Source organism: Amblyraja radiata, unplaced genomic scaffold (genome assembly GCF_010909765.2).
Source record: "Amblyraja radiata isolate CabotCenter1 unplaced genomic scaffold, sAmbRad1.1.pri S151, whole genome shotgun sequence".
Classification (NCBI taxonomy): domain Eukaryota; kingdom Metazoa; phylum Chordata; class Chondrichthyes; order Rajiformes; family Rajidae; genus Amblyraja; species Amblyraja radiata.
The window spans coordinates 85,856-111,089 of NW_022630137.1; the positions used below are offsets into that span (position 1 = coordinate 85,856).

At 45.2% G+C, this 25,234-nt stretch overlaps 2 long non-coding RNA genes across 2 annotated transcripts; both read left to right on the plus strand.

Moving 5' to 3' along the window:
• The first annotated feature begins 183 nt into the window (after window positions 1-183).
• On the plus strand, window positions 184-20,073 carry LOC116969308. Its single transcript, XR_004410722.1, has 3 exons — window positions 184-194; window positions 5,477-5,479; window positions 19,924-20,073. It is a non-coding gene; the product is annotated as an uncharacterized LOC116969308 (long non-coding RNA).
• Window positions 13,949-19,776, plus strand: LOC116969307. The gene is made up of 3 exons (XR_004410721.1): window positions 13,949-13,960; window positions 16,912-16,918; window positions 19,667-19,776. It is a non-coding gene; the product is annotated as an uncharacterized LOC116969307 (long non-coding RNA).
• Window positions 20,074-25,234: the final 5,161 nt, after the last annotated feature.

Genomic DNA, 25,234 nt, shown 5'->3' on the forward strand with positions numbered 1-25,234 from the left:
GTCAATGAATCAAACCCTCTATCTCTGCTCCTCTAAGATGACCCTCAAAAAGCAGTAGTAATCATCTCTACCATTTGCTGTCATATCTCCTTAACAAGACTCGGTGTTAAATCATGTTTGCCGGGTTCCTGTGAAATGCCTTTGGATGCTGATGTAAGTCGGGGCCGTGAAAATGCCATGTCAGCAGTGGTGCAGTGCACATTCATCTCTGTGATACACCTTTGGCATGCTCCCAGCTTCGACAACGTCATCGAAAATGTAGACTGGCCCAAAAGACATAAAAATGCTCTTCAACGTTACTTTGACCACCTCCGATCATCTATTGTGGTATTCAGCAAAAAGACCTTCACAGATAAACAGTGTGATTTGGAAACTTTTTGTTGTTGAATTAGTGTAGAATAAAAAGAAGTCAATACTGGAAGATCAGTGCTTCAGGTTCTACAGTAGGCTCAATCGAGGATGCTACAAAGTGAAACCTAATTCATTACATATGTTATTCTACGGGTTAGACACAGAGTGCTGGAGTAACTCAGCAGGTCAGGCAGCATCTCCGGAGAAAAGGAATAGGTGACGTTTTGGTCGCTAGGTACAGCAGTTGTTAAAGGGCTGTGCATTCTTGCCCTTCATCAATTGTACCCACAATTTCAAGGGTTCTGGAGCATATTAGATGTATAATCTCCCATGTTGATGGAATCCTTCAATAGGATTGATTTACACAGCATGTTTCCAATATATAATTAACATAGAAACATAGACAATAGGTGCAGGAGTAGGCCATTCGGCCCTTCGAGCCTGCACCGCCATTCAATATGATCATGGCTGATCATTCAACTCAGTATCCTGTACCTGCCTTCTCTCCATACCACCTGATCCCTTTAGCCACAAGGGCCACATCTAACTCCCTCTTAAATATAGCCAATGAACTGGCCTCAACTACCTTCTGTGGCAGGGAGTTCCAGAGATTCACCACTCTCTGTGTGAAGAATGTTTTCCTCATCTCTGTCCTAAAAGATTTCCCCCTTATCCTTAAACTGTGACCCTTTGTTCTGGACTTCCCCAACATCGGAAACAATCTTCCTGCATCTAGCCTGTCCAACCCCTTAAGAATTTTGTAAGTTTTTATAAGTTCCCCCATCAATCTTCTAAATTCTAGCGAGTACAAACCGAGTCTATCCAGTCTTTCCTCATATGAAAGTCCTGACATCCCAGGAATCAGTCTGGTGAACCTTCTCTGTACTCCCACTATGGCAAGAAGGTCTTTCCTCAGATTAGGAGACCAAAACTGTACGCAATACTCCAGGTGTGGTCTCACCAAGACCCTGTACAACTGCAGTAGAACCTCCCTGCTCCTATACTCAAATCCTTTTGCTATGAATGCTAACATACCATTCGCTTTCTTCACTGCCTGTTGCACCTGCATACCTACTTTTAACGTCCTTGTTCAATACGTACCCGGGCCCCATCCCCGACCTCTACCTCCGTTACATTGACGACTGCTTTGGGGCCACCTCCTGCACCTACACACAACTGACTGACTTCATCCACTTCACCACCAACTTCCATCCGGCACTCAAATACACCTGGACCATTTCCGACACTTCCCTACCATTCCTTGACCTCACCATCTCCATCGCAGGTGATAGACTTCTGACCGACATACACTAAAAACCCACTGACTCCCATGGCTATCTGGACTACACGTCTTCCCACCCTGCCCCCTGTAAAGACTCCATCCCCTACTCCCAATTCCTCCGCCTACGCCGCATCTGTTCCCAGGATGAGACATTCCATACCAGGGCATCGGAAATGTCCTCGCTCTTCAGGGAACGGGGATTCCCCTCCGCCACCATAGATGAGGCTCACACCAGGGTCTCATCCATACCCCACAACACTGCTCTCTCTCCCCATCCCCGCACTCGCAACAAGGGCAGAGTCCCCCTAGTCCTCACCTTTCACCCCACCAGCCGGCAAATACAACAAATCATCCTCCGCCATTTTCGCCACCTCCAGCGTGACCCCAACACTCGCCACATCTTCCCATCTCCCCCCATGTCTGCCTTCCGCAAAGACCGCTCCCTCCGCAACTCCCTTGTCAATTCTTCCCTTCCCTCCCGTACCACCCCCTCCCCGGGCACTTTCCGTTGCAACCGCAGGAAATGCAACACCTGTCCCTTCACCTCCCCCCTCGACTCCATTCAAGGACCCAAGCAGTCGTTCCAGGTGCGACAAAGGTTCACCTGTATCTCCTCCAACCTCATCTACTGCATCCGCTGCTCTAGATGTCAGCTGATTTACATCGGTGAGACCAAGCGTAGGTTGGGCGATCGTTTCGCCGAACACCTCCGCTCAGTCCGCAATAACCAACCTGACCTCCCGGTGGCTCAGCACTTCAACTCCCCCTCCCATTCCCAATCCGACCTATCTGTCCTGGGTCTCCTCCATTGCCAGAGTGAGCAACACCGGAAATTGGAGGAACAGCACCTCATATTCCGCCTGGGTTGCTTGCGTCCGAATGGCATGAACATTGAATTCTCCCAATTTTGCTAGCCCTTGCTGTCTCCTCCCCTTCCTTAACCCTCGAGCTGTCTCTTCCCATCCCCCCGCCCTCGGGCTCCTCCTCCTCCCTCTTTCCTTCCTTCTCCCCCCCACCCCCCTTCAGTCTGAAGAAGGGTTTTGGCCCGAAACGTCGCCTATTTCCTTCGCTCCATAGATGCTGCTGCACCCGCTGAGTTTCTCCAGCATTTTTGTGTGCCTACTTTTAATGACTGGTGTACCATGACACCCAGGTCTCGTTGCATCTCCCCCTTTCCTAATTCAGATAATAGTGTACTTTCCTGTTTTTGCCATTTTTCCTGTATTTGAATTTAGTGATGTGGGAGGAAACCTGGAGGAAACCCACACGGTCACTGGGAGAACATTGATCACCCATTCACACTAATGTTATGTTATACCACTCCCGTCCATTCTTACACATTTGGGGCAATTTACGGAGTTCAATTAATCTACAAACCCGCAAGTCTTTGGGATGTGGGAGGAAAAGGGAGTTCCCGGCCAAAACTCATGCAGTCACGGGAAGAACATGCGAACTCCTCGCGGACAGCAGCTGCGATGTGGGTCTCTGGAGCTGTGAGGCAGAAGCTCTACCAGCTGTCCCACTGTGCTATCCTGGAGCATGATGCAGCAACTGAGAAACAATGGGAACATTGGTGAGGCTTGGGACTCTTTACCACCCACCTTACCCTCCATCGAAATAAGTCCTTACTTTTGTGCATGGGTATACTGCTTCAGAATGGTTCGTAGTGTGAAAGGACAAAATGAAAAGAAACAGCTGGAGTAACTCTGTGGGTCAGGCAACATCCCTGGGGAATGTGGCTAGGTCTGTGGAATTCTCTGCCTCAGAGGGCGGTGGAGGCAGGTTCTCTGGATGCTTTCAAGAGAGAGCTAGATAGGGCTCTTAAAAATAGCGGAGTCAGGGGATATGGGGAGAAGGCAGGAACGGGGTACTGATTGGGGATGATCAGCCATGATCATATTGAATGGTGGTGCTGGCTCGATGGGACGAATGGCCTCCTCCTGCACATATTGTCTATTGTGTATTGTGATGTTTTGGGTTGGGACAAACTTCTTCAGACTTCAGATGTTTCTACGTTGATGATCCAGTGGTGCATTCCCCAATAGCAGTTCAGGTAAGGTTGCAACTTTAATCTTACACCACTGTGAATAAATATCATTTCATTCAGGCTGGTTCTTGGCTCGAGGCTATTAAATGTTGTTATAGATGATTTGATTCTGATTCTGAGTTGGATGGGTACATGGATAATTCAGTTGAAAGATACAGTGCAGAAATGGGCCCTTCGGACCAGTGATCCCAGTACACTAAATGTGTAGGAAGTTGCTGGTTTAAACTGCGGGATAAATGCTGGAATAACTCAGCACGACAGGCAGCATCTCCGAAGAGAAGGAATGGGAAACATTTCGGGTCGAGACCCTTCTTCAGATTGGCTACTCAACCCAAAATGTCACCCATTCCATCTCTCCAGAGATGCTGCCTTTATCACAGTGGATGTTTATGTTGATTGTTATGTAGTTGTGTGTCTTGTTGCTTTTCTGGTATGACTATATGGGAAATCAAATTCCTTGTTTGTTTTTACATACTTGGCTAATAAATTTATTACAATTACAATGTGAGGGCCTCATCTACGAGAGAAGAGGAGAACTCTGTTCATTAAAGAATGAGGATATCTCGGGTGTCTGGGTGTGGAACTCCTCATCTTGGGATAAATGTTAAAAGCTGGAGTAACTCAGTGGGAGAGGCATCATCTCTGGAGAGAAGGAATGGGTGACATTTCAGGGTCAGCCCCTTCTATCTTCGGTTTAAACTAGCATCAGCAGCTCTTTCCTCCACACCTCATCTCGTGAGCAGATGCGGCATGGACTGAGGTATTGGGAGTAGGGGATAGAGTCTTTGCGGGAGGCAGAGTGGGAAGAAGTGTGGTCCAGGTGAAGCAGGGTCCCGACCTGAAACATCACCCAGCCCTTTGTCTCCAGAGATGCTGCCTGACTTGCTGAGTTACTCCAGCACTTTGTGTCTCATCTCTGGTATTTACAGTAGCAGCATCTGCTGTACCGTTGTACACCACTCCAATATTGGTTCAGCAATTATACACAACTATTTTGACAATGAGAGGTTGAGTAATTGAAAGCTATTTCTGGACAGCACATTAGAGGCATTGCCTGTCCTTGGACCTGCTGATGGAAACTCTGTGATGATGTTTCTCATTTGTCAATTTAGAGACGGCTTGTGTTTGCCACCTGCACCTTCCATTACAAATTATGCTTTGGAAGAACATTGTGACATGTCTTGTTAGTTCTCTATCTGGGCATCAGCAATTAAACTGAGTGTAAATGTTGAAGCCTATTCTTTTGCTCCTTGAAATGGAGACCGCAGCATTAGTAAGGTTAACTAACTAGCATTTCTTGTTTTATTTTCTGGCACCTTAGACTGAACTTCAAAGAAATCAAACAAATTCTTCGTAAGTTAAATATTTTGGATCTTTTCTCTGATCAGAACAAATGATGTATAAATACCAATTCTTTTTTTGAGAAGGTCAGCTGAGGACTGTCAATTTAAAATTGCCATCTAATAATAATAATAATAAATTGAATTTATATAGTGCTTTTCAGAGACTCAAAGTTGCTTTACAAGGCAAGGCAAAAAAAACAAAACAAAAACAAAAACAAAAACAAAAACAAAAACCAAAACAAAACAAAAACAGAGCAACAATTCAAGCACAGATGAAAAGGGAGGGGGATGTGGGGCTAAGGATAGGCAGAGGTGAAGAGATGGGTCTTGAGGCGGGACTGGAAGATGGTGAGAGACTCAGAATTGCGGATCAGTTGTGCAAAGATATGTCCGATAGATAGAAGCTTTTGGGCAAATTGTGGGTGACACAATGAAAGGGGGACAATGGAGCAGTTGGTTGAGCTGCTGCCTCTCAACTCCAGAGACTCTGGTTCGATCCTGCCCTCGGGTGCTGTTTGTGTGGAGTTTGCACGTTCTCCCTGTGACCCCGTGGGTTTCCTCCGGGTGCCCCGGTTGCCTCCTACATCCCAAAGACGTGCAGGTTTGTAGGTTAATTGTCCTTTTGTAAATTGTCCCTAGTGTGTCGGGTGGATAAGAATGTGGGATCGCACAGAACTGGTGCATGAACGAGCGTTGCAAAAATGCAAATGTTTAACATACTATTAATTGTCTGTTTTAACATACACTGATTTTTCTGTTGTTGTTTATCATGAGTCTACAGAGTACTATGTTTACATATCTGTTGTGCTGTTGCAAGTAATAACTGGATTGTCCCGTTATGGAACAGGGGACAATAAAACATTCGTGACTCTTGACTGATCTATATTACTAAATCTCTGATCTTCACCGCTTTTGGCCGACTGTGCTGCGATTTCCGAGGGAACGCCGCCACCTATGGCCGTCATTTTTGGCCACCTCGCTCAGAGCCGTATGAGTGCAGAGGATTTTTCCCTTCGATGAGAAATGAGAGAGATATCGATGTTTTTACAAAATTCCCCATTCTCTCTGCTGCCCCCGCTGGCGGCAGGGGGAGGGACTATAAAACCAGGAAGTGTCGTGCCTCACTTAGTCTCTGCCAGACCCAGGAAGCGAGAGGGTCACGGCTCTCTAAGCTGTGAACAACACTGAACGCACGTCTACTCCACGGTGAGTCCCCTCGATGCGGCTGTAAAGTGGCTGCAGCCCTTTTTTAACAAGTTTTAGTTCACAAAATAAATTTTGTTTGTCGGGTGTCTGCAGCCCAATTGTTTGCCATGGCTTGGCTTTTAAAATCATTGTAACAGTTGGATGCCAGCCGAAGCATCCATACGGCCCACAATATCTATACTAGCCCTCTGGAAACCAGTACCTTCAGCCCGCAACCCCCATACTAGTGCAACAGACAGCCCCACTTGCGAGCAGTATTGGAATTGGTGGAGAGGTGGAATATTGCATTGGTGACCAGCCCTCCCTTGTGATGCTGGGACCCAACGGGTCCCACTTAGTCTAGTGACTATGAAAAATAGGATAACATAACATTTGTGAGTACGGATGATCGATGGTCGGCTTGGGCCAAAGGACCTGTTTCTATGCTGTATCATTCTACTAATCAATCATTAAGAAAGCTGGTGGAAGCTAAGATGGAAGATGCTGACATGTTGAAAGAATGAATCAGCGGCAACATTATAATAAAGGACGGCTGATAGCTCAGAGGGCAAACACCAAAGATCAGTGGAAGCAACATAGCATTCTGTAAGCAAAAGGCAGTGAGTAACAAATGATCAATATGAGCTCATGATCAATAATAGTTCAACCGAACTTTATTTGTCACATATGCAACTGCACAGTGAAGTTCTGATTGCATATTTTATACATGCTGGTGCCGCCATTTTTGGCGCCAATGCGAGTTCGATGTTCCCGCGAACAGATGTCCCTCTCCTCTCCTGGTCATCTTTGTGTCCCCACAATGCCGTCTGCAGCCTACCTTTAAGGCATTGTGGGGTGCTGGCCTTTATAAATCAGAGCATTGAGTATAGAAGTTGGGATGTAATGTTAAAATTGTACAAGGCATTGGTGAGGACAATTCTGGAGTATGGTGTACAATTTTGGTCGCCTAATTATAGGAAGGATGTCAACAAAATAGAGAGAGTACAGAGGAGATTTACTAGAATGTTGCCTGGGTTTCAGCAACTAAGTTACAGAGACAGGTTGAACAAGTTAGGTATTTATTCTTTGGAGCGCAGAAGGTTAAGGGGGTACTTGATAGGGGTATTTAAAATGATGAGAGGGATAGACAGAGTTGACGCGGACAAGCTTTTCCCACTGAGAGTAGGGAAGATTCAAACAAGCAGACATGACTTGAGAATTAAGGGACAGAAGTTTAGGGGTAACATGAGGGGGGACTTCTTTACTCAGAGAGTGGTAGCTGTGTGGAATGAGCTTCCAGTGAAGGTGGTGGAGGCAGGTTCGATTTTATCATTTAAAAATAAATTGGATAGTTATATGGACGGGAAAGGAATGGAGGGTTATGGTCTGAGTGCAGGTAGATCGGACTAGGGGAGAATACGTGTTCGGCACAGACTAGAAAGGTTGAGATGGCCTGTTTTTGTTGATGTAATTGTTATATGGTTATATGGTTATTTGAGGCATTATACTGGTTTGCCCTTCTGCCCTCCTCACAACCAACATCTTCAGCTCTGTGCCGACTGATGAGCCATTGGGCAAGTTACCGTTCCAACATCCCTCTCGCTCGCCGATTGCGTCAACTCTTTGTAGAAACTAATGTGAACAAAGTATGTTTCAGAAGAAAGATTAGTATAACATTGAAACTAGTAATGAGGCTTAATGTGGAAACAAATCAAGAGCTACTTAATCTTTATGGGCTGAGACCTGAGATTTTACTTCGGAGTCACGTGAGTGACTACGTGAAGAACCCGCTCAGCGCGCATGCGTGTCATTACGCCAGCAGTGCAATAAGCGGCGGCAGCTGGAGTTAGGCTCTCCCGCTGCAGTTTAAAAAATGGACCGTTAGGTAAGTACACTGAGGTGTGGAAAGGAGCTAACGGAGAAGGAGAGTTGTGTGTGTGTTTTCTGCTTACAGAAATGAGTGCACTTAAGAAAAAACTCTCGAAGAGAACTGCACCCCGCTCAACTCCACCAGAGGAACGTTCAATCTCAGGGGGGCAGCAACAGGCGGCAGGACCGCTCATAGAGCGCTCCACTATCCCCGACGCCGAGCCAAGCCCAGTCCCGCTAATGCCTGAACAGCGGACTGGGAAAAAATCCACCAGGAAAACCAACCGGCTGGTGATTTCCGAATCGTCGGACGGGGACATGTCTCCACCTAAACGGAGGAGAGACAGCCGCATGAGCTGCATACAACAGCTATTGGAGCAGATGCTCCAGCGGGATGAGCAGAAAGAGCGCTCTCACGGAGGAAGGTCAGGCACCTCCTCCACAGTGTCTTGTGCACTGTCCTCTGCTCCCTCATCACTGGAGGCTAGCATTGGTGACCAGGGCTGGGCTGGTCTGGAACAGGGGTTGGCGGACGAGATCGGGAGTATGCAAGGGGTGCAGGAGCAGGAAGAACTGCTGGGTGTGGTGGACCGCTATGTAGCAACCCCACGTGCTGGAAGACCGCTGGAACCGAAATTGGCGGCCAGCATAAATCATCTTTCGAATAAGCCCTTGCAGGAGAAGGTGCTTTCTGAGGCGCTAGATCTTTACACAGCACCAGAGAACTGTGAGGCCCTCAGAGTGCTGACTGTGAACAGCCAAATCTGGGGGCACGTGGGGTCACACATTCGTAACCATGAACTCAAGCTACAGCGGATCCTAAGGCTCCTGATGTCGGCCATCACAGCCTTTGATCGTTCTGTGGACAGCACGGAGATGGATACCTGCCAGCAGGATGTACTGGCATTGATGTGCAACACTCAGTTTGAAATCAATAACCTCCGGCGGGAAATCATAAGACCTGCCCTCAATCCCAAATTTGCTGGGTTATGCAAAGCCCCAGCTGCAGAGATGGACGCTCTGTTATTTGGGACGGACCTCACCAAAAATGTGAGGGACATGGAAGAGGCATCGAAAACTTTCGGCCTCATGAGGGCAGGCCCCAGGACGAGCAAACCAAGACCTACACTACCCAAGCGGCAGCAGCCCACGGCATCCACCAGTCGACGTCCTCAATATGGGACTGGTGAAAGCTCGGGGACCGCATTTTATCCCCAAAGATCTTTTTTAGATCAGGGCCCAGAGCGGACCCCATGGAACATGCGCCACCCCCCACCATCGCCAGCACGTCAGACAAACAAAGCCTTCAAGAACATGAGAAAGCAGAAGAAACGCCAATAACCATGGAGGTAGGTGGGTCTGGTTCCTGCCAGCATATAGAGTAAGGGTTCTTTACTAACAGGGGGGAGATTACACTTGTTCAAAGAAGCATGGGGTACTGTCACGAGTGACAACTATATACTCAACAGCATTAGTGGATATAAAATACAATTCATATCAGAAAAATCGCCGCCAGTTCAACATTGGCCCCAAAGGGTATTTTCTCCCTCCATCAAAGAGAAACGTGAGGGACAAGCTGAACTGGTGAGACTTATCACAAAGGGGGTCATCGAAAAGCAAACATGAACCTTTGGAATTTGTATCGAATATATTCACTAAAACCAAAAAAGATGGTGGATGTCGCATCATCATTGACTTAACATCACTAAATAAATGTGTTAAGTATATACATTTCAAAATGGAGACATTGTTCCAGCCAAACAACTGATTTCCAAAGGATACTTACTATCTAGTACCCATACACAAGGATCATCGCAGATACCTAACATTTATCTGGATGGGGCAACAATGGCAGTACAAAGCATTGCCCAATGTGTTAACTTCAGCCCCAAGATTATTCACCAAAATATTGAAACCAGCCATGGCAATACTAAGAAAACAAAAACATATTGTCATGGCATATCTGGATGATATTCTGATAGTAGGAAAAACGATGGAATTGGCTGTGGCAGCAGTATCAGCTACAAAACAGCTCCTCGAAACTCTGGGGTTCGTCCTACATCCAGATAAATCTAAGTTGAAGCCATCCACTATCATGGACTACCTGGGCTTCACAATTAACTCAGTCCATATGACTGTTACCTTGCCAAAGGCAAAAATGGTTTGCATTAGCACAATCATGGAAAAATTTAATGGTCAACAAGCGACCAACTATTCGACAAGTAGCAAGAGTAATTGGGAAAATGGTAGCAGCATTTCCGGCTACACAATTCGGACCTTTGCACTATCAAAATTTACAAAGAGCAAAGGTACAGGCACTAAAACGACATACAGGTCACTATGATCGTGTCATGGAATTACCCACTGAAGCAATATCAGAGCTACAGTGGTGGGCAGAAAATGTTTGGCATAGTTTCAGCCCTATTATCATCACTAACCCTACTTTAGTTATTCAAACAGATGCCAGTGCTCAAGGCTGGGGAGCGACTAACTCCATATCCAGCAGAGGTGGTAGATGGACTAACCTAGAGTCATCATTACTACTTACACTGGGCATTAACTATCTAGAGATGTTGGGCGCCTTTTATGGTTTAAAAGCATATGTATCTAATATGCAGCACTTGCATGTTCGGTTACAAGTTGATAATACTACGGTGGTGTCTTATATTAACCATATGGGCGGCATAAAATCATTATCATGCGACAAATTGGTCAACATGATTTGGCAATGGTGTGTCAAAAGACATATTTGGCTATTAGCTACCTACCTACCAGGTAAGCTAAACACAGTGGCAGACAACAGGTCACGCAAATTCAATGACAACATCGAATGGATGGTAAACCCTAAAGTATTTGCTAAAGTTATTAAGCAATATGGAACGCCAGATATCGATTTATTTGCATCAAGGCTAAATCACTAGCTACCTATGTATGTCGCTTGGGAACCAGACCCAGAGGCAGCAGCGGTAGATGCCTTCACGCTGGATTGGCGAAATTTCTTCTTCTATGCTTTCCCTCCCTTCTGCCTCATCAGTCGGGTACTTCGCAAAATACAGATGGACTCTGCTTCTGGTATTTTGATGGTGCCCGACTGGCCTACACAGCCATGGTTCCCAGTTCTGCATGACATGGTGGTTGAATCACCAATGGTTTTTCCCAGTGATCCAGGATTATTAACTCACCCAGTATCAGGCATAAGCCACCCATGCCATGAGAAAATTAAACTCCTGGGTTGCAGGTTTTGAACAGACCTTACTTGGATCTGGGATTGTCTGAACGAACCATCACCACCATGTCGGCATCCCTTCGAACATCCACCAAGAGGCAGTACTTAACCAGCATCAAAAAATGGGAGAAGTACTGCCAGGAAACAGGGACAACGTACGCAACAGCCACAGTCACCAACGTACTGGCGTATCTACACCACAATGAAGAGATCAGCTACAGTGCCATCAACACAGTGTTCTTTTGTGCTGAGTGCTCTTTCTGCTTATCTCAAACCAGCGCCAGGACAACAGGCGATGGGATCCCATCCACTGGTGGTAAAACTGATGAAGGGCATTTACAATATCAAGCCCCCTAAGCCCAGGTATACCTATATTTGGGATATCAGTGTGGTCCTGACATACCTCAGGGAATGGCCACCAACCAGATCCCTCGGCCTCGAGCAATCTACACTAAAGACGCTCATGTTGATGGCACTTGTATCCGCTCAGAGGGTCCAGTCACTACACAAGTTGAGGCTGGACAACATGGTGACCACGCCAGATCAGATCACATTCATCATACAGTGTCTGGTGAAACAAAGCAGGCCAGGAACAGCTAATCCAGTAGTGGTATTCCGGGCCTACCCACCAGAGCCACGGTTGTGTGTCGTGAACCATCTACAACATTACATAGACACAACCCACAATATCAGAGGGAGTGAACAAGCCTTATGGGTCAGCCACAAGAAACATCATGGCCGGGTAACGAGCCAAACCATTTCAAGATGGCTCAAACAGGTACTGCAGGCTGCCGGAATAGATACTAATACATTTAAATCTCATTCCACTAGGGCAGCATCTACATCAACAGCCGAGAGAATGGACGTACCGGTTGACCATATTCTGAATACGGCAGGATGCTCGAGGGAAACGACATTCAGAACTTTTTTTAAAAGCCGTTGACGAAACCTGATTTATTTGCAGAGAAAATATTACAAGCTGCAAATATTTAATTTAAGCCCGGGGGAGCAATTTATTTTTGTTATTGTTAATAAATACCTTTTTTGTTTCTTGAAAAACAGATTCATTGGTTGATTACGATAACACTTCCTCCCTCAAGAACTTCGGCAGTGAGTGAAATAAAACTGTTACACGGTTTGAAATCACAGAGCTTTGAAGTCTTCACGTAGTCACTCACGTGACTCCGAAGTAAAATAGTATGATTAAATGAGAACTTACCAGTTTGAAGTTTGATCTGTATTTTATGAGGAGTTACGATGAGGGATTACGTTCCCTCCGCTCCCACCCTCATTGTATGGATCAAACTAATAACTGATGTCTCCTTTTCTTTACTATGTTTACTTCAAATAACTGTGTCTATCTGTGATTCCACACCGCTGCTTTGAAGTATGCCGCGCCTGCGCGCTGAGCGGGTTCTTCACGTAATCCCTCATCGTAACTCCTCATAAAATACAGATCAAACTTCAAACTGGTAAGTTCTCGTTTAATCTTTCTATTTTAACTCCTGAGAGGATATTAATGGTGGTTGGAGCCATGCCTCTGCTGGAAGTTAATGAGAGCTCAGTCAACATCAATGTGCATTTGCTGCCAAACCAATGTTTAACAGTTATATAAAGTTTGTGCAAAGTTATAAACTACTGCGATGCTGCTAATCTATTTTAACTGAACAACAAAAATAAACATTAATAATGGTGCAAGAATAAATCAGTGTGTCTTGTTTAAAATGTTATACCTGAGAACTCCTGGGATTATTTATGGTATTATGTTTTTTTAAATTGCCAGTATATTTATCAAGGATATGGCAGCCTGATCTCCTCATGAACTAAGGGATTTGTTCCAATCTTCCAACCTACCTCACTGCAACTGCTGTACACTTTTTTATCTGCACTTTCTCCAGCAGTAACACTGCACCACTATTTAGACTTTGGAGATACAGAATGGGAACGGGCTCTTCATCCAACGATCAAATCCGTACACTAGTTCTGTCGTACACACTAGGGACAACTTCCAATTTTTGTCAAAGCTAATTAGCCTACAAACCTGTACATCTTTGGAATGTGGGAGGAATATTCTACGCGTTGGTTATTTTATTCTTTGCACTCACCATTGTGCTTGTGTATAGCTTGATTGTATTTATGTCTGGTTTAATTTGACTGGATGCAAACACAAACAATATTTTTCACTAAATTCTCCATACACATGACACTAATAAACCAATATTAATATGAATGTTTTCACTGTAAATTGTTGCAAAAGTGTTAACAGTTGAATCCGAGATTAATGTGTAGCTGATTGGTTTATGGTAATTATATTGAAAAAGGAAGTACAGGACATGTCAGAAGCTGGGAAGATTAAGTGATATCTGGGAGAAAGTATAAAGCTGAGGAGACAAACAGTCATGAACTCAAAAGAGAATAAATAGGGTGACTGGACTTTTTTCACGGCTAAAGGAATCAAGAACTAGAGGGCTTGGGTTCAATCTGAAAGAGGAAAGATTTAATACGAACCCTGTGGGCAACTTTTTATACACTGAGGTTTTCGTATATGAAAGGAGCTGCCAGAGGAAGTAGATGAGGCTGGTACAATTACAACATTTATAAGATATTTGAATCGGGAAATGTTGGAGGGAATGTGTAGGAAGGAACTGCAGATACTGGTTTATACCGAGGAGAGACTCAACATACTGGAGTAACTCAGCGTGTCAGGCAGCATCTTTGGAAAAAGGAATAGGTGATGTTTTGGGTTAGAACACTTCCCGAAATGTCACCTATTCCCTTTTCTCCCAGAGATGCTGCCTGACCCGACCTGCTGGGTTTCCCCTGCAGTTTAGGGGGATTTGGGCCAAATAGGACCAGTTTTGAAGGGGCATCTTGTTTGGCATGGACAAGTTGGGCTAAAGGGCTTGTTTTCATGCTGTTTGACTCTGTGTCTGCAGGTTTAAATGCTTTTTAGACTAATAAAATAAAGATTCTGCAATTGCCAGAATCCTACAATAAAAACAATAATTTAAAAATATATATATATTATTTTTTTTAATTGGAAGACCATTGATCCATTTCGCTTTTGCACAGGGCGTCGTCATGGTTGTCTGGCCATTTTATAGTAAGGGGAATACTGTTGAAATTACTCGTGGGTGTGGGGATTGGGATCTCAGTTTGCGTCCCTTGATTTGAAGTTTATTTGGCGGGCAATTATACAGAGAGTGCTGCATTCTTCAAATTTTGCTCTGTTGGGATATTCAACCTTATTAAAGGATTTTCTTCTGTTGCTAAACTGCGGCAGTTGTTTTTCAGACGGATGAACGTTTTGACAATTGACCTATGGCACGTTATTGAGCAATGGGACTAGCGTAGATGAGGCATCTTGGTCAACAAGTATGTCAGCAACATTTCACATGTCTCGTCTCCAAACATCAGCAGTAATAACATTGTCTGCATCGCGTGTCAAGAATCACGAGATTCAAGAGTGTTTCGACCACACTTTAAAGATACAGCTTGAAAACAGGCCCTTCAGCCTATCGAGTTTGCACCGACCATCTTGGTTCTTGGTTTCTGTGTCCTCCAAAATATTCCAACTGGAATTTAATCTGGAGGTGGTGAAGGGAGGGATTAAGCCAGAAAGGGTTATTGGGAAGAAAGTGCTACTTTAAATTTAGTTGCATCTGGTTGGGTAACTATAGTTGGGTGGCGATTATTCCATGCTTTAATTGTGCGTGGGAAGAACGAATTGCTGTACACATCTGTCTTTGTAGCTGGGATCACAAATTGGATTGAATGCCCTCGTCTGCTCCTAATTGGTTTGGGGTTGGTGTAGGGCTTGTAATCTATGTCTAGCTGACCATTTAACATGCAATTTGATGCCAAGATACTTGGTTTGTTTGGATTCTTCAAGGGTGGCACCAAGTATGTTGTGAGATGTTTGGCCTGGATTCCTCTTTCTGGTGACACACAGGAAGAATATCGACACTCTAAAGACAGCACCCGTGGTCAGGATTGAACCCGGGTCTCTGGCGCTGTAAGGTAGCAACTCTACCGCTGCCCCACTGTGCCATTCCGAGTTAGCATGTACAAATATTATTCTGAATAATAACAAGTATCCAATCGGGGAAAGCAAAATTCTATTTGTGACCAAACAATAGCATTGAAGTCACACCATATGTTGTTGAATAAAATAAACTGCTGACGAATATTGATGATAAGGCTCTAACGGCTACAAAGCACAGAGAGGTTCAAAGTTTAATAATTGCCAAGTCAAAATTATCTTACACTGTTTTCTACTCCAACAACATTGATTTAATAAGGTTTCGGTTTACTTTGATCAATGTCATATTGCAGAGGAAATTATGCATTTTGGTTCCGTCTCAAATTAGGTCCCATATAAATGAAAACAAAAATAACGCTCGGAGACATTCAATTTACGGTTACAATCGTGAATGTACCTTCCTTTTATTTTAGAGTTATGTTCACATTTTGAGGAAATGTATAAAAATATGTTGTTTTCGATTATTTTTGAGAGACAGTATGGAAATAGTCCCTTTGGCCCACAGATTCCACAATGACCATCGATCGCCGCTTCACAAGGATTTTATTTTAACCCATTTTCTCATTCACTCCCTACACACCATGGGCAACTTTTGTTTTACAGCAGCAAATTAACCTCCACCTGCACGTAGTTTTGTTTATTGTCAAGTACTGAGGTGCAGTGAGAAGCTTTTGATCTCTGCAAAGTTATCAAGGATGCTAAGAGCCAACATCAGTACAAACTTGAGTCCCCTATAATCATTTGGACACACGCAGAATGTGGCAAGGTCTGAATCCTATAAACTGGCTGCAAAGCAAAGTCAGGCAACATCACTAGTGATAGTGCGGCCCTACCTCATCAACTTAATGTCTTCCATGCTTGTTTTGTGCAGAAGGCCAATGGGGCAATGACATCTGTCCCTTCAGACTCGTGTGCCTTTTCCCAAGGTGACTGTTGCAGGGGTTAGATCGGCTTTGTGATGTGATCTCTTTGGGATCTGTGAGGAAACCGGAGCACCCAAAGGACACTTGCACGGTGACAGGTAGATTTATTCAACTCCACCCACAGCATCCGAGGTCAGGAACGAACCCGAGTCTCTGGTGCTGTGAGGCAGCAGCTCTATCAACTGTGCCATTGAAACCCGAAACGTCACCCATTCCTTCTCTCCAGAGATGCTGCCTGTCCCGCTGAGTTACTCCAGCTCTTTGTGTCTATTGTCGTGCCATCTATAATGTTCTTGCATGCAATTCGATTATGGATTGATTGAAATTCATTGTAGGACACAGCATGGAAACAGGCCTTTTGTCCCAGTGAGTCCGCACTGACTATCATCGTCTGTTCGCACTTGTTCTATGTTATCCCACTTTTGCATCCACTCCCTACACATGAGGGGCAATTTACAGAGGGCAATTGACTACAAACCCACACGTCTTTGGGACGTTAGAGGAATTCGGAGCACTTGAAGGAAATCCTTGCAGTCATAGGGAGTGTGTGAAAATTCCACACAGACACGTGAGATTAGGATCAAGCTCTGGAGCCATGAGGGAGCAGCTTTGCCAACTGGGTGATAGAAACATGGAAACATAGAAAATAGGTGCAGGAGTAGGCCATTCGGCCCTTCCGAGCCAGCACCGCCATTCAATATGATCATGGCTGATCATCCAACTCAGTATCCTGTACCTGCCTTCTCTCCATACCCTCTGATCCCTTTAGCCACAAGGGCCACATCTAACTCCCTCTTAAATATAGCCAATGAACTGGCCTCAACTACCTTCAGTGGCAGAGAGTTCCAGAGATTCACCACTCTCTGTGTGAAAAATGTTTCCCTCATCTCAGTCCTAAAAGATTTCCCCCTTATCCTTAAACTGTGACCCCTTGTTCTGGACTTCCCCAACATCGGAAACAATCTTCCTGCATCTAGCCTGTCCAACCCCTTAAGAATTTTGTACGTGTCTATAAGATCCCCCCTCAATCTTCTAAATTCTAGCGAGTACAAGCCGAGTCTATCCAGTCTTTCTCATATGAAAGTCCTGACATCCCAGGAATCAGCCTGGTGAACCTTCTCTGTACTCCCTCTATGGCAAGAATGTCTTTCCTCAGATTAGGAGATCAGAACTGTATGCAATACTCCAGGTGTGGTCTCACCAAGACCCTGTACAACTGCAGTAGAACCTCCCTGCTCCTATACTCAAATCCTTTTGTTATGAATAAGTTATTTGTTAAGGTGTCGTTCCCTCTGTAGTTATAATTCCAAATTCTTAGCTCTCTATCGCTGTGCACAATACTGGAATTTTGGCTCCAGGGAAAATATAATTAATATATTATTAGTTGCCAAGACTAGAGGGCCTGAGCTACAAGGAGAGGTTGAGCAGGCTGGGATTCTATTCCTTGAAGATCAGGGTGATCTTTTAAAGGCGTATAAAATTGTGAGGAATAGATCGTGTAGACGTACATAGTCTCTCGGCCAGAGTAAGTGAATCAAAACCAGAGGCCATAGGTTTGAGGTCAGTGGGGAAAGATTTGATGAGGTAACACGAGGGGTAACACAAAGCATGAGGTGCTGGAGGAAGTAGTTGAGGCAGGTACTATCAGAACATTTAAGAAATATTTAGAGAGGTACATGGATAGGGCAGGTTTAGAGAGAGATGGGCCAAACACAGGCAGGTGGGACTAGTGTAGATGGTAAATGTGGACGGTATGAGCAGGTTAGTCTGAAGGGTCCTGTTTCCACACTCTATGATGTTATGACTGCAAAATGCTATCTTAAACAAATAGGCAGAATCCAGCTCATAATGGAGTCAGACTTACACCTGCATATCCTGTTTGAATTGTTGCTTTCCAGTCCATGCAGAAGATTACACTTGGTCACGCACTGGAAATATTAATGTCGCCAATTTTGTTCAGCAGCTAGCTCAATTTAGTTCTTTGAAATAGCACTGTCTACATAATGAAGCGCAGTTAAATATAGCATTATAACAACTTGAATTTTTAATATATAGCTTAATAGTGGAAGAAAATGAGGCATTCCTCATAATTAAAACCCATGGGGAAATTGCTTTCTCCAATCTAATTTTGAATAAGGCAGTTAAATTGAATTTTAAATTTGACTATTCATATTTTTTTACGTTTGAGGAACATGCATGTTAATCATTTAAGGTTTATTATTGATCATTGAAGGATATTGGCTGCAACCTTTCCCCCCAACAATGAACTGTACACTGCAAGGGCCAGGAAGTGAGCAGGTAAGATCATCTCTGACCGCTCTCACCCTGGCCACAAATTCTTTGAATCACTTCCCTCTGGAAGGCGACTCCGGACTGTCAAAGCCGCCACAGCCACAGACATAAAAACAGCTTGTTTCCACAAGCAGTAGCTCTACTCAACAGCCAAAAGTCTGTAGCCTCCTTTAGCTCTGGTAGTTTATTTCATTCTTCACATAGAAACATAGAAACATTGAAAATAGGTGCAGGAGTAGAGGCCATTCGGCGATGTACTCCCTCAATAGCAAGAATGTCCTTCCTCAAATTAGGGGACCAAAGATAGACAGAGTTGACGTGGAGAAGCTTTTCCCACTGAGAGTAGGGAAGATTCAAACAAGGGGACATGACTTGAGAATTAAGGGACTGAAGTTTAGGGGTAACATGAGGGGGAACTTCTTTACTCAGAGAGTGGTAGCTGTGTGGAATGAGCTTCCAGTGAAGGTGGTGGAGGCAGGTTCGTTTTTATCATTTAAAAATAAATTGGATAGTTATATGGATGGGAAAGGAATGGAGGGTTATGGTCTGAGCGCAGGTATATGGGACTAGGGGAGATTATGTGTTCGGCACGGACTAGAAGGGTCGAGATGGCCTGTTTCCGTGCTGTAATTGTTATATGGTTATATGATCATGGCTGATCATCCAACTCAGTATCCTGTACCTGCCTTCTCTCCATACCCCCTGATCCCTTTAGCCACAAGGGCCACATCTAACTCCCTCTTCAATATAGTTTAAATTATAATGTTTTATTTTTGATTGTCTACTGTATATCGTGTTGTGACTTGCGACCAAAGCACCAAGGCAAATTCCTTCTATGTATGTATACTTGACTATAAAAAATAGTTTGACTGGCATTTCATTAGAAACTGATAAAATCATATTTTTGCCGCACACAGCAGCAGTTATATGAAGGATAGATTTCACATAGATTTGGCCGGAGGAGAAACTTTTATCTTTCAATGTCAACCTGACAGTATCCTGGACAGGAGGCAAGCATGACCACTGGAAGATGTTGACAAAGACTCATGTTACAGTTTGATTAATCGTTGATGTTCGGATAGTTTACCTGGAGTCCAGTGACTTAGTTGTGAAAGATTGTAACAGGATCTGTATTGATTGGCCAGGTGGGCTGAGGAATGGTTGATGGAATTTAATGCAGAAAAGTGTGTTGCATTTTGCGATGTCTAACATGGGCTGGATCTACACAGTGAATGGTTGGCCTCTGGGGAGTGTTGTAGAACAGAAGGATCTAGGAGTGCAGGTGTATGATTCCTTGATGTTCGAGTCACATGTATATAAGGTAGTCAAAAAGGCATTTGGTACATTGGCCTTCATCAGTCAGAGTATAGAAGTTGGGAGGTCATGTTGCAGTCGTATAAGATGTCGGTGAGTGCTTTTAGAGTATTGTGTTCAGTTCTAGGCACCATGTTATAGGAAAGATATTGTTAAGCTTGAAAGGGTTCAGAGAAGATTTACGAGGATGTTGCCAGGACTAGAGGGTGTGAGCTATAAGGAGAGGTTGAGTAGGCTCCTTGGAGCACAGGAGGATGATGGGTGATCTTGTAGAGGTGTACAAAATCATGAGAGGTATAGACCCGGTATTTGCACAGAGTCTCTTGCCCAGAGTTGGGGAATCTAGGGCCAGAGGACATAAGTTCAAGGTGAAGGGAGAAAGATTTAATAGGGGTAACGTTTTCACACAATGGGTGGTAAGTGTATGGAACAAGTTGCCAGAGGAGGTAGTTGAGGCTGGGACTATACCATTGTTTAAGGAACAGGTAGACAGGTAAATGGAAGGGACAGGTTTGGAGGGATATGGTCCAAGCACAGGCAGGTGGGACTACTGTGTAGCTGGGACATGTTGGCCAGTGTGGACAAGTTGGTTCAAAGGGCCTGTTTCCACACTGAATCACTCTATGACAACTATAGACTACATCAAACCTGCAGGTTTAACGATCAAAAAAGCCAATGCTGCAATGTTGTTCATCCACTCAAATTCCCTTGGATAGAACCATACAGCATGGAACTGGGTCCTTTGGCCCAACTCATCAATGCGGACCAAAATGCCTTATCTAAGCTTGTTCCATTTGCCCACGTTTGTCTTGTATACCTGTAAATCTTTCACATCCAGATAGAGTCATTAAAATTGGGATGCATGTTTCATTGTCCTTGTTTAGGAAGGAACTGCAGATTTAGTTAGATAATAATTGGTTTATACCGATGACGGACACAAAATGCTAGATTTGCTCAGCGGGTCAGGCAGCATCTCTGGAGAAGTGGAATAGATGACGTTTCGGGTCGAGACTAGGACGTAAGCCGGGTCCTGACACAAAACGTCACCTATTCCTTCCCTCCAGAGATGTTGCCTGACCCGCTGAGTTACTCCAGGGGAAAGGGAAGCAAGAGATATAGACGGTGATATAGAGAGATAGAGAATAAATGGATGAAAGGTACGTAAACAAGTAACGAATGATCAAGGGAATGGTCCATTGTTGGCTGTGGGCTATGTGATGATGAGTTCTACCAACAATGAATCTCACTGAGACGGTAGTGCAACAAGTACAATGAGTAGGGTGGAAGAGGGACGGAGAGAGTAGATGCAAGGATTACTTGAAGTTAGAGAAATCAATATTCATGCCGCTGGAATGTAAGCAAAATATCAGGTGCTGTTCCTCCAATTTGCATTTGGCCTCACTCTGACAATGACTCTCACTGTTTCCTTCATCATCCTTAACTTTTTTACATATCTTCCATTCATTTGTTCTCTGTCTCTCTACAACAAATCATCCTCCGCCATTTTCGCCACCTCCAGCGTGACCCCAACACTCGCCACATCTTCCCATCTCCCCCCATGTCTGCCTTCCGCAAAGACCGCTCCCTCCGCAACTCCCTTGTCAATTCTTCCCTTCCCTCCCGTACCACCCCCTCCCCGGGCACTTTCCGTTGCAACCGCAGGAAATGCAACACCTGTCCCTTCACCTCCCCCCTCGACTCCATTCAAGGACCCAAGCAGTCGTTCCAGGTGCGACAAAGGTTCACCTGCATCTCCTCCAACCTCATCTACTGCATCCGCTGCTCTAGATGTCAGCTGATTTACATCGGTGAGACCAAGCGGAGGTTGGGCGATCGTTTCGCCGAACACCTCCGCTCAGTCCGCAATAACCAACCTGAACTCCCGGTGGCTCAGCACTTCAACTCCTCCTCCCATTCCCAATCCGACCTCTCTGTCCTGGGTCTCCTCCATTGCCAGAGTGAGCAACACCGGAAATTGGAGGAACAGCACCTCATATTCCGTCTGGGTTGCTTGCGTCCGGTTGGCATGAACATTGAATTCTCCCAATTTTGCTAGCCCTTGCTGTCTCCTCCCCTTCCTTAACCCTCAAGCTGTCTCCTCCCATCCCCCCGCCCTCGAGCTCCTCCTCCTCCCTTTTTCATTCCTTTCTCCCCCACCCCTATCAGTCTGAAGAAGGGTTTTGGCCCGAAATGTCACTTATTTCCTTCGCTCCATAGATGCTGCTGCACCCGCTGAGTTTCTCCAGCATTTTTGTGTACCTTCCATAAAGATCATGATGCATTTTGAGTACAGTGTAGTGATACCTGCTGGTGCTGGTAGGTAGTGAACCCTGCGGTCAGTTACCATGGTCATCATTTTTATTTTTGCGCGTTTTCTGTCATTATTTCGATCACCGTTGTGGTAACATCGTTTGTATTAGCTGTCGTTCAATCCTTGTTGTTTTCACTGCTTTGTTAATAATGCTCATTTGTGAAAACAACTGCCGTATCGACTCGCTATATTGGTGCCCACCGACATCTCCACTGACCGGGGGGGGGGGGGGGGGGGGCAGTTCACCTCTACCTTGTGGTCTGCCCTGGCCCAGCTCTACGGTGCCCGGTTGCATAGAAACATAGAAACATAGAAAATAGGTGCAGGAGTATGCCATTCGGCCCTTCGAGCTTGTACCATTCACCATTCAATATGATCATGGCTGATCATCCAACTCAGTATCCCATCCCTGCCTTCTCTCCATACCCCCTGATCCCTTTAGCCACAAGGGCCACATCTAACTCCCTCTTAAATATAGCCAATGAACTGGCCTCAACTACCTTCTGTGGCAGAGAATTCCACAGATTCACCACTCTCTGTGTAAAAAATGATTTCCTCATCTCGGTCCTAAAAACCTTCCCTCTTATCCTTAAACTGTGACCCCTAGTTCTGGACTTCCCCAACATCGGGAATAATCTTCCTGCATCTAGCCTGTCCAACCCCTTAGGAATTTTGTAAGTTTCTATAAGATCCCCCCTCAGTCTTCTGAATTCCAATGTGTACAAGCCGAGTCTATCCAGTCTTTCCTCATATGAAAGTCCTGCCATCCCAGGAATCAGTCTTACAGTGGCTGCCTCAACTACCTGCTCTGGCAGTGTGTTCCATATACCCATCACCCTCTGTGTGAAAAAGTTGCCCCTCGGGTTCCTATTATATCTTTTCCCTCTCACTTTAAATCTGTGTCCCCTGGTTCTTAATTCCCTTTGGGTGAAAGACATAACCTATAAAAAGGGAAAAAGGCCAGAATCAAGCAGTAATTCTGTAAAACAAAATTGGAGGGTAATATTAAACCAATGTAGAGAAATTAATATGCTTTCAATCTCCATTTGAACATATTGTGGAACTGTTAAAACTTGACTCAATAAGTTGGGCCAATTAGGCATGAATCATTTAAACAGCCATAGACGTGAAACAAACGGAAGAATGTAGGAAGGAACTGTAGATGTTGGTTTACACCAAAATTAGACACAAAATGCTGGAGTAACTCAGCAGATCAGGCAGCATCTATGGAGAAAAGGAATAGGTGACATTTTGCATCGAGACCTTTCCTCAGACTGAGAGTCAGATTCAGATTCAGATTCAACTTTAATTGTCATTGTCAGTGTACAATACAGAGACAACGAAATGCAGTTAGCATCTCCCTGGAAGAGCGACATAGAATATGATTTCAATAAATAAATCTATTTAAATGCATACAGTCATAGACTTCTTTTTTCCTGTGGGAGGAGTGTCTGGGGGGGGGGGGGGTGGGTGATTGGCAGTCACCGAGGTACCTTGTTGAGTAGAGTGACAGCCGCAGGGAAGAAGCTGTTCCTGGACCTGCTGGTCCGGCAACGGAGAGACCTGTAGCGCCTCCCGGATGGTGGGAGGGTAAACAGTCCATGGTTGGGGTGAGAGCAGTCCTTGGCGATGCTGAGCGCCCTCCGCAGACAACGCTTGCTTTGGATAGACTCAATGGAGGGGAGCGAGGAACCGGTGATGCGTTGGGCAATTTTCGCCACCCTCTGCAGTGCTTTCCGGTCGGAGACAGAGCAGTTGCCGTACCATACTGTGATACAGTTGGTAAGGATGCTCTCGATGGTGCAGCGGTAGAAGTTCACCAGGATCTGAGGAGACAGATGGACGTTCTTCAGTCTCCTCAGGAAGAAGAGACGCTGGTGAGCCTTCTTGACCAGAGTTGAGGTATTGTGGGTCCAAGAGAGGTCATCGGAGATGTTGACCCCCATGAAACCTGAAGCTGGAAACACGTTCCACCTCCGTCCCGTTGATATGGATGGGGGTGTGCGTGCTGCCCCTGGACTTCCTGAAGTCTACAATGAGCTCCTTGGTCTTCTTGGAGTTAAGGGCCAGGTTGTTGTCAGCGCACCATGCTGCTAGACGCTGGACCTCCGCCCTATAGGCCGACTCATCGTTGTTGCTGATGAGGCCAATCGCCGTTGTATCATCTGCATACTTGATGATGGTGTTAGTACCATATACAGGTGTGCAGTCATAGGTGAAGAGGGAGTAGAGGAGGGGGCTCAGCACACAGCCCTGTGGAACGCCGGTGTTCAGGGTGAGGGTTGAAGAGGTGTGCTTGTCTGACCTAACAGACTGGGGTCTGTTGGTTAGAAAGTCCAGTATCCAGGGGAGACAGAACTAGAGATATAAAGAGATAAAAAGAACAAATGATGAAAGGTATACAAAGGACAAATCAAGGCCAGAGCAATGATTCAGGAAAGGTGGAGCCCACAATGATCTATTGTTGCCGGTGGAGAAGGTGAGAATGAGTGAACGTGCGAGTGAAATAGTGAAACCAAGTTGGACGACAGTGAAACTAATTGGACGACTAGGGTGGGGGAGGGACGGAGAGAGAGGGAATGTGAGATTGAAAGCAAACTTACTCATTTACATCCAATATCTCACAAAAATACTGTTTAATAATACTACTGCTTCTTCTTAGCTCTGGTTCCCTGTTGCAGCCATTAAAATGAGAAATTGCTGCATCCCCACGGATTCTATCCAGACCAGCCTAATCCCTGGGTTGAATGGAACGTTATGCCCCTGTCCCACTTAGGAACCCTGAACAGGAACCTCTGGAGACGTTATGCCCCACCCAAGGTTTCCGTGCGGTTCCCGGAGGTTTTTGTCAGTCTCCCTACCTGCTTCCACTATCTGCAACCTCCGGCAACCACCTGCAACCTCCAGGAACCGCACGGAAACCTTGGGTGGGGCGCAAAGTCTCCATAGGTTTCCGTTCAGGTTTCCTAAGTAGGACAGGGGCTTAAGGCATTCGGGCCACACAGCTGAAGTCATTACATTGGGGTGGCAAGTAGATCCTGTTATAGAG